The sequence below is a fragment of the Erpetoichthys calabaricus genome, chromosome 3, assembly GCF_900747795.2.
Source record: "Erpetoichthys calabaricus chromosome 3, fErpCal1.3, whole genome shotgun sequence".
Taxonomy (NCBI): domain Eukaryota; kingdom Metazoa; phylum Chordata; class Cladistia; order Polypteriformes; family Polypteridae; genus Erpetoichthys; species Erpetoichthys calabaricus.
Genome location: NC_041396.2, coordinates 182,040,732 through 182,051,832, shown reverse-complemented (window position 1 = coordinate 182,051,832; position 11,101 = coordinate 182,040,732).

Here is an 11,101-nt window from a genome sequence, read left to right as displayed (position 1 = left end):
CTGGAGCCAATCCCAGGGTACAAGGCAGGAACCAATCCCGGGCAGGGTGCCAACCCACCACAGTATTTTTGAGAATACTAAATATAAAGGTACTTCCTGTCAGAAGTTAAGAAAATTATGTGTTATTTCTGTATTGAATATTTTTACTGTGATTTTGGTAATGTCATGCCGTCATCATTTTCCTTTCCCATGGGTGTCACAATTTTGTTAATCTGTATTTAATGAATGTGACCATTTTCTTTGTGTCTTTGGTATGAGAATGCTTGATTGTTAGTTACATGATCTGTAACATTATGGTTTGCCATGACATGTAAAATGGCTTTTCACATTAAGAGAGCATCTGAAAATTGTTATTAATTTAGAGGAGACTTGCTAAAGATATGTTCTCAAACACATTTAAATTTAATTTTGGAAATGCTTCTGTTTTAAAATTGTTTTTTGGTTAAACCTTGCTTGTGATTAACATTTTGGTGTTGTAGCAACCTTTGACCTACTGACATATCTTTGCTTAAACTACAACTACTCTTTGCTTAAACTCAAAAGAAACACAGGCATTAGTTCATCTCTGCCACCTTCAAATTAAGTTTAAATATAGTCCAATCATAATGACTCCAGGGTTGCATCAGATACAAACATACTTAAAATGTTTACTTGGTCCCTCATCATTTGGGGAACCAATTTAGGCTGGCACCATTTTCAAGGAGACCTGTTGCATAAACTATAGTTTGTAAACCAGTGTTTTTGATTTTGACCTAGGCCTTTTCTTTCTCTGAAAAATAGCTCAGTTTGGACAGAAGTGTCTGGCTTCAAGCTTTCTTCGAAAATTTTGACTAATGCGTTTTTATGGTGTTCAGGCTACCTAAACACTGCCATGCACAGTAAATGTAAACAGTGATTTTGCAAGCTTTACTATATTGTCAAATTATGACTTTCATTATTTTATATTAATCTGTTTATCAGTTGTATACTTTGAGTTATTTCACAGAGACCTAAATTGTAAATAGCACTATTAAAAATAATGACACACGTTATGTGGCAAATTTATTAACTAGATCTGCTCTTCCCAAATAATTCACTGCTCATGTCATTAACAGCATCATATTTGCAGTCAATGATATTTACATTTGGTACGCAGGTACCACATGATCATTTTTATATGTATTTCAGAGACAATGCGTAAGACTAAAGATTTTAGTGTTTTCAAATTGGCATTTTGGTTGTCATGATGGAGCAGCAAACCAAATAGCAAAACAATGTAAGGCCTCAATAAAGACTTATAAACCAGGCCAGGATCTATTGCAGCCTGTTGGGAAAAAACTCACCTAAGGTAACTTGACCCTATAATTTACTGGTCTGCTTCAGCCCATACAGGCCTAAAGTCATGAACTTGGGAATACCATAGCACAAAGATCCGACAAACTGTAGCAAAAAGTCCCCAGAAGATTAAGGATCAGTCACCCTTTGGTTAGTACACATAAAGGACAGACAGATTATTTATAAATAAAAATATTCATTGCACAAAAATGTTTTTTTCACAAAAGATTCCAGGAGCACAAAAGGCACAGCAGCAGTTGCCTGGAATAGAGAATACCAAAGTAAACAAGTCCCAAAAACATAAATCCTGAAAGAATGGTCAAAAAATAAAAGCACAATAAATCACTGTAACTCAATGAAACCACCAAGTGCATTCAAATGAACCACCCAAAAAACACAAGGAACATAACAAAAGATACACAGAGCCATAGAAACTAAATGATCAACAATATCGATGAAGAATTCATCATTATACAAATAATAAACATGAACAATATTAACGCAAACAAACAATCACAAATGAAGAGAAAATACATAAAAAGGGAATCTGAATTCCAGTCAGGGAGAGAATCCTGCTGAAACATAACACTTAACTGGTATTTTGGCTTCAAAATTTCAAAATATAATTTATTGTTCCAAAGTATAAAAAAAATACCTTTCAAGAGAGAGGGAAAACTACAAAAGCCTCTGGCTTAAGGACAAGGCAAATGATAATCTTAATAAATTAAAACATTTTTGAGAGGTATAAAAGATCAAAAATGGCAAAGGTACTGTAGGTAAAAATGATTGTAGAAAGGGTTAAAAGCAAACTACAGCGAACAAATCTCAATTGTAAACCAAATAATCAAAGGTCAAAATATCTTAAAACATTGTCATTAGTGCCATAAATAAATAAATAAATGTGTGTATATATATATATATATATATACACATCATTTTTTTTTTTGCAGTTGTAACAATGGCAGGTAATAAGACTTGCTCAGAGTCATACCAGAAATTTCCAAAAATCAAATCGGCACATGCACACTTTGAAGTTCAAGATGCAGTTCCATCCTTGATATTGTCATTTATTTTCCAAACCTTCATAAATCATGTTGTGTATATATTTATTTTGTAATTTTGTAGAAATTTGTTAATATCTAGAATGTGACTAAGGTGTCAGTCACAATTACAATGTCTATAAATTGTCTTGTAAGTTTGCAGTCCATTTCTTTAGCTAAAAATTACAGGCACTGTCCCAAGGTATATAGGGAAGCATGTAGGTAAGATGAGAGAGACAACCAAGTTTAGTGTTTTATTTAATTTTTGCAATTGTAAAATTCAACAGCCACAAAAGAGATAAACACACACACACACAGACTCCACAGATGTGCAAGTTTGAGTTCCCAAACAATCGTGCATATTTTTTGTTTAACATCACAACACAAAACCAGCAGACTGCAAAGTCTTAGCAGGCCTATGAAAAGGTTACCATTGTTGGGGGCCACTGGGAACAAAACACAAAACAACAAATAAACTGTCAAACTTGGGAACAAGTTACGCCTCACTTCACGTTGTCCCCTCTGCTTGCACACAGGGGGTGTTCGCTGGCTGTTCCTAAGTGGCACACCTGCTGAATATCATCTTATTTCATGTCTAGTAAGGTCAAGGGTGGCAGTATATAGCACCTGCATGGCACTATTTGATTTTGTTGATATGAGCAGAGCAACACTGCTACACACTTCACCCACAATTTATTTCAAATACCTGTGACCCTGACCAGTAAAGAATAAGAATAGAAAAATTGCCTGAAACATACTTTTATTTTGGACATTATTTTTCTTATGGTTTAAAGGTGGTAAACAAAAGCACAGTATAATATTTTATCTTGAAATAAGTACCTTACTTCTGTAAGAAAAGATGATTTTATGTCTTTGTAAAAAGATAAGAGTAGAACATTGTGAAGCTCAGGGGAGTGTACAGCTGCCCTAACCCGACACAGACAGGCAGAGACACGAGTTTGCCACACAAACAATTTTTCTCTGCTCCCCACAGCACAGTACATAAAGCACCAAATACAGTCTAGCACAGTCAGTCTTCTCTGCCTCCACTCATCTCCATGCAAGCTTTGTCCATCTCCTTTCAACTCTGACTCCCTGAGAAATAGTGGCTGGCTCCTTTTATAGGACACCTTGAAGGAGTCCAGGTGTCCAATGAACTTCTTTTGGCAGCATTTTCAGGTGTGGCGGAAGTGCTGCTAAATAGGGCTTGCAAAGGTCAGGCAACCCCTTTGCAGCTTGCATGCTCCAAACCTGTGGCCCCGCTGCAAGGCATGGGGGCTACCCCCTTGTGTTCCGGGGGATAAGCTCTCTCCCCCGGTCCTTAAATGATTGAGGTGTCCCAGCCAGGAAAGGGCCCCAGCAGTCCACCACAACATGTAAAAGAAGTTGAATGTTCACGTTCAGAAGCCCTTTTTAATAGACTTTAGGGCTATGATGGCAATTCAGTCAAAAGAAAAAACATCTATGTTAACACAGAACATTCTGTACTTAAGCTGGAAGAATGGAAGAGGTATCATCAAATTTCTTTTCACAGGTTGAGGTCATTCTGTTTGAACAGGAGAAATGGGAAAGCAACTGCGCAGCTCTTAAAAAATGTCCTAGTCTAGTGTAAATTTACCCTTCCCTCTAAAAGATGCATGTATCCCAGGAGATAATTAATAACCTTTTTCCCAAAACATTCAAATAAAAAACTAAAATACTATAATACCTTAGTTCATTTGATTTGTTTCTAGATTTTTGTTTGTTATAAAAAAAATTGGATATAGATAATCATAAGAGAAATATGGATAAGTATTGCAATAACTGCGAGGGCTTTATTTATTCTGCAGGCAAATTTCCATCTCCTTCATCAGCCACCTTCCAATGCCACTGCTGCCACCCTTATCTTCCACAGCTCCTTCTATAATGTTTCAAAGCCTCTAATCTGCCTCGTCCACTGCCTTCATATTGATGCATATTCACAATGCCAGCTGCATCTCACACCTTATTCATGGTGAGAGGCAACATCTCCACTCACTTTTCCAAACTCAAATGGTGATCAAAGCCAGGATTCCTAAAGAGACGCAGCGATGTCCACATACCCAAGCCAGTGGATTTTACTGAAGGAGACGCATCTTCTGCTTGCAGGTAAATGCTCTTTATCCACAACCCCTCTTCTAAGCTCTGCACCAGCTCCTTTCATGACTAGCTTATGATTTTACTACATGGCATTTCTTTGCTTCACCTTCTACCCTCTGTTTAGTTTGTTTCAGTTTCAAAGATATATTACATTTTTATGACATACAGTAATCCCTCCTCCATCGCGGGGGTTGCGTTCCAGAGCCACCCGCGAAATAAGAAAATCCGCGAAGTAGAAACCATATGTTTATATGGTTATTTTTATATTGTCATGCTTGGGTCACAGATTTGCGCAGAAACACAGGAGGTTGTAGAGAGACAGGAACGTTATTCAAATACTGCAAACAAACATTTGTCTCTTTTTCAAAAGTTTAAACTGTGCTCCATGACAAGACAGAGATGACAGTTCCGTCTCACAATTAAAAGAATGCAAACATATCTTCCTCTTCAAAGGAGTGTGCGAGTCAGGAGCAGTGAGATAGAGAAAAGCAAACAAATCAATAGGGCTGTTTGGCTTTTAAGTATGTGAAGCACCGCGGCACAAAGCTGTTGAAGGCGGCAGCTCACACCCCCTCCGTCAGGAGCAGGGAGAGAGAGAGAGAGACAGAGTTTGTTTTTCAATCAAAAATCAATACGTGCCCTTCGAGCTTTTAAGTATGCGAAGCACCGTGCAGCATGTCGTTTCAGGAAGCAGCTGCACAAAAGATAGCAATGTGAAGATAATCTTTCAGCATTTTTAGACGAGCGTCCGTATCGTCTAGGTGTGCGAACAGCCCCCCTGCTCAATCCCCCTACGTCAGGATCAGAGAAAGTCAGCGCAAGAGAGAGAGAATAGTAAGCTGGGTAGCCTCTCAGCCATCTGCCAATAGCGTCCCTTGTATGAAATCAACTGGGCAAACCAACTGAGGAAGCATGTACCAGAAATTAAAAGACCCATTGTCCGCAGAAATCCGCGAACCAGCAAAAAATCCGCGATATATATTTAAATATGCTTACATATAAAATCCGCGATGGAGTGAAGCCGCGAAAGGCGAAGCGTGATATAGCGAGGGATTACTGTACTGGAAAAATTACTGTTTTATAAAAATATAAAAATAACTACAGTACAAGTGAAATACCTAATCATTCAATGAGAGAGAACAACTGTTTCAGGTAAGGAGGCTGCATAATGAATAATACAGTATTCTAGCCAAAAGGTACTTGAGGTTGCGTTTGCACCACTATGAATTTTATGCTGACTTTATCTTAAAAGAGCTTTGTTCTTGCAGAATTTCTTCACTGAAGTATTACTGTATGTTAAAGTGTACTGTGACATCTCATGGTAGAGCAATAGTTAGTACAGCTATATTACAGTTGCAGATTTCTGCGTTCCTGGCCCAAGTATTGTCTATCTCTGTATCTGTGAGGTAATTTTTATGGGTCCTTTAACTTTTTCACTGCATTTTCACATGAGAACACAATATGTTTGACAAAGAAGAGAAGATCATCAAGTTTGTTTGGTTAACTAACCAAGATAAGGATATGTGTGTCTAAAAATGTTTAGTGCTAGGCTGTGAAATTTTTTCAGTGTTGCTTTTTTGTAATTAATTTTGATATTTGTTTTTCATTTACAATATTTCTCTCTGTTTTAATTACTTAATTCTTTGTGTATCATGGGGGTTGTCGGATGACATTAGCAAACAGAGTTGTTAAAACAGTAAAATGTTCTGCAATAAAAACACATGATGATTAAGGAAGTGTATATAAGACAATTATTATAATAGGTGAAGGCCCACAGAGTTTGCCTGCTAACAGTTCAAAGGAAGCATAATCAGGGAGATGCACAAGTGATAATTTTAGGTCTTTGTGGTAAATTATCGCAAGACCGCCTCCTCTCCACGAAGAATGGGATTTAGAGATTTAAACAAACCTCAGAGGAAGTGTTTGGTTTAAATGAAAACTGGTTGCAGCCAAGTCTCCGTAAAACATACTGTAAACAGTCCATCTTATTGTCTGTGATAAAGTCACTAATGAGCAGAGCTTTGTTGGAAATAGATAGAATGTTAAATAATCCATAGACGTATATTCTGGTGTCTTTACCAGAGTACTCAGCACACTATGATCTACACGTCATCCAAAAGTACATTGACAATAGCATCTTTCAGACCAAAATGAATGAATAGTCTCACTGTTGTCCCTGCTGAAATAAAAATGATAACGAGACCCCTGGTGAATATATCTTGGACACCGGAGAATGTCACAGTACAGCAGGAGATCAGTAGGCAGTTCATAATTTATCCAAAGTCGATAGAGTTCATCCGGGGAGTATTTTAGTTTTGTAGAAGTGACTGCAGAAGACAACATAGTAGACAGAATAATTCATAACAGACAGTTAAAGTTTATCATGGTAAATTTCTAAAAGAAAAATCACCAAAACAGATTTCAGATTTGCAGCAAAATTATTGTGAGGGACAGCAGGTGTTCTTACCCTGCCCGGATACCCTTGAGATCAAAAGACAAGAGGAGACAGTTGACACAGGGCTTTGTCTCCCCCAGGATGCTAGATGCCAGCTTGGATCCCAGCATTGGTGCCCACAATGCATGCCAGGTATCGTAGTCCCAGGGGATAGCCTTGTTGGGTCCCGTGGGGGTGCAAGGGGGAGCCGCGGGATTTGGGAGTCGCTACTCCATAGGGCTCCAACCTCACCCAGAAGTGCTTTGGAGCTGCAGTGTCATATCAACAGAAGCACACCTGGGTTTTAGATAAACCTTACATCAATGACCTAGAGTCGGGACGAGGAGGACAATGATTCCAAGGAGAAGTGAAGGAGGCAGTGAAAGACAGAGAGAAGGAAGAAAAGCATTGCTGTGTGCTGTATTGTGCTTATTGTACTTATGGCTGTGGTAAGAAATGCTTGCTTTAAAGAGTTTCCCACAATAAAGGACCCTTTAGCCTTTTAGCTTGTGTCTGAGCTTGCTTATGGAGCTGAAGAACCCCCTGGTGTCCATACCATGTACCCCTCGCTTACCCACTCTGCCCTGTTAAATTACCACATTGACCAGTAGACCGTCACCACTGGCATTTACCAAAATTATTCAGCAATTGATAAAAGGCAGTTTCCACCACCTATTCGTCAATACTAGACACCAGAGTTGAGAATCAGGGAGAAAGTTTTCACTTACCCACACAGATTCCAGTCAGCAGGACAGTTCTACAAGAGCTCATGTTTAGGCTGGAAAAGCAAAGGACAGTAAGGGAAAGGAATGTGTGATGTTATTTTGTAATCCAATGTGAGAGAGAAAGCAGATCCTGTGTGAAGGCAAAAAGCAAGTTAAAAATGGCAGATAATAACACATAAACAAAGTGCCAGCAGGCAGCAGCAGACAAAAACTCCAGCATTCCCTTCCAGTTTACAAGCATTGACCTGTTTAACGGTCAGAGGAAAACAAGTTGAACCCTATAAAAAGTTTATTCCATTATGTTGACCCCTGTCTATGTTTTAGATAATTAGTTAACGATTCCAAACCTCTTCCACTTGGTTTTTAGTCTATGAATGCTGTTTGGTTTTGGATAAGTTCATGACACTGGTCACATCTACAATAGGAGAACTGATGACTATAAATTGGCCGAGTGTGAAAAGTGTAGGGTTATGTGTAAGTAAGCCTGTCTTAGTATCCCTCCCAAGGTGGTTTCATTTATAAAGAATTTCTAATGTCTATTCTATTTCTGCGAGAAGTATATATTATAGAAGAGTTTTAAAATAAAAATATAACTGTAAATAATAAACAACAACTGACAAGAACAGAGCCTACTAATGCAAAAATCCTACCCATCAAATTGAACTGACACAGCGTAATCAGTTTGTCTTCTGCATAAATAGAACAAACAATGAAATGAAAGTGTCCTTTCTTCTTCTTCTTTTTATTATTATTATGTGACAGACACCCTTACCTTAGTTAACCTGCAAAATCAGAATATATCACAATTATTAAATTCATTTTATTACAATTAGAGCATTGAATTGTAACACTGCATACATATCTCTATATAAATACTGTATATTTAATGTATTATATTTGTTATGTGTGTATGTACAGTGGCATGCAAAGGTTTGGGCACCCTTGCTTGAAATGTCTGTTACTGTGAATAGTTAAGTGAGCAGTAAATGAACTAATCACGAAAAGTCATAAAGTTAAAGATGACACATTTCTTTAACATTTTAAACAACATTATATTTGTATTTCCATCATTCATAGGTGCAAAATACTAAGTAAATGAAAAGGGCCTGAAGCAAAAGTATGGGCACCCAGCATGGTCAGTACGTGGTAAAACCCCCTTTGGTAAGTATCATACAGCGTAAATGCTTTTTGTAGCCTGCTTAGAGTCTTTCAGCTCTTACTTGGGGTATTTTTTCCCATTCATCCTTGCAAAAGTCTTCTAATTCTGTTAGATTCTTGGGCTGTCTTGCATGTACTGCCCTTTTGAGATCTATTCCCAGGATTTCAATGATATTTAGGTCAGGGGACTGTGAGGACCATTGCACAACCATCAGCTTGCCCTTCTTGAGGTGTGTTTTGGATCATTATCCTGTTATAGGACCTATCCTCTTTATAACTTCAACTTTTTTACAGATGTTGTGATGCTTGCATCCAGAATCTGATTGTATTTATTAAAATCCATTCTTCCCTCTACCAATGACATGTTTTCTTTTCCACTGGCTACACAACAAATCCAAAGCATGATCAATCCAGCCCTATGCTTTTAATAGTTGGAGAGGTGTTCTTTTCCTGGAATTTCTCCAAACTTACCTATTTTGACTTCATATTTATTTTGTCAAATGGGGAGTTTATTTGCCTTTCTAGCAATCTAATTATCAGATCTTTCTGAAAGTTTTCTTGGTTTTCCAGATTCCAACTTGACCTAAATCACTCTTGTTAAACACCATTTCTTACAAACATCACAAACTGAGGAAACAGCTACCTGAAAACACTTTTGCTATCTTCTTGTAGCCTTCTCCTGCTTTGTGAGCATCAATTAATTTATTTTTCAGAGCTCTACTTCATCAGGCCCTTGAGCAAGACCCTTAACCTGCAATTGCTCTGTCCTGGGCATGCCATTAATCTGCATCCAGCCCTGCATGTAGGCCCTCCAACCTGCAGGGAAAAACTTGGGTTTGGTGGTGGAATTGGCACTCCAGCCACCATAAAAAATCTCACACTGTTCCACTCCATCTGAATGACTGTGGTGCTGAGGTGTCACCCGTTGCATGGCTGCACTCGGGTCCTAATCTGGATCCTGAGTTGGTTTGTCATGTGGTGGGTGCAGCAATGCGCTGTATCAGCATGTGCTCCTTAACTCTCTTTCTCTCTCTCTCTCTCTCTAGGCAGCTGCTTAGAGGAGTCTGTGGCTGCTTATTGTTGGGACAAGGTTTGAGGAGTCTGAGAATTTATATAGCTTTACAATTTGCATCCCCAGGGGTTTCCTAATGATGATTGTAACAAGCCATAGCCCTAACAAGCAAATTAAGGTCTGATACCTCAGATATCTTTCGGTGCCAAAACTTTTGCACAATTCTTGCATAAAATGCTAAAATGCTTTAAACGTATGCCTTTTGGTGATCAGTTTATCGTCTGCTCAGTTAACTATTCACAGTAACAGACATTTTAAGCCAGAATGCCCAAACTTTTACATGACACTGTATGTATTTTTACAAGGTGCATAACTTATCCGGAATAAACCAACACCAGTTGACCCAATGATACAGAATTAAGGTCTTTTATTAACAAAACAACAAGGAAGATTCACACAAGTACAAGGAAAAAAATACAAATAAAAATTATATCTGGATCTGCTTGCATACATTCAACGATTTCCTTTTATCTATCTGAGTGATTTAATTACCTTAAGAAAAAGTTTTTCCTGTCCACATCTAGCAAGTTCTGGCTATGAGAGAACTAGTAAACTCCATTCTAGGTTCAGTTCTGGACCAACACCTGGAATCAGTTTTCTCTGGCACCCATGAGCCCTTACTGGCTTTTAACCCTTTGAACCCTGCCCTTCCCTGTGTTTTGGTACTAGCCTCCTCAGCAATTTTCAGCTGTTTTAGTATAAAGTAAAATCTTCTTATATAATACACTACCGTGGCTGTCTGTCTGTTACACATAAAGCAGGTCATATGTTAGACTTAGTGATTACTAAAGGACTAAAAGTTGATATAAAGCAGGTCATTGATACGGGTCTATCAGACCATTTTCTTCTACTTTTTAATATAGAAATAATGTTAGAAAACACTCATGAGAAGCATATTGTTAAAAAACGCTTCTTTGACTCATCAGCAGCTTTAAAACTTACAAACATTCTAAGCAATCAGTCCATTTATAGTGCCAACTATAATAGTGAGGATAATGTAAATAATAAGGTGGAAAGATTTAATACTAAAGTGAGAGCTGCTGTTGACATAGTTGCACCTGTAAAGACAGTTAAAAATCTTCTAGCATTGTTATACCATGGAAGACCCAAAGAGTGTCTGATTTAAAGAGAACATGCCGTAGAGCTGAGCATAAATGGAGGAAGACTAAACTAACTATCCACTATGAAATATTAAAAGTTAAAATAACAGAATACAATAACACAGTCCGTCTTGAGAGAC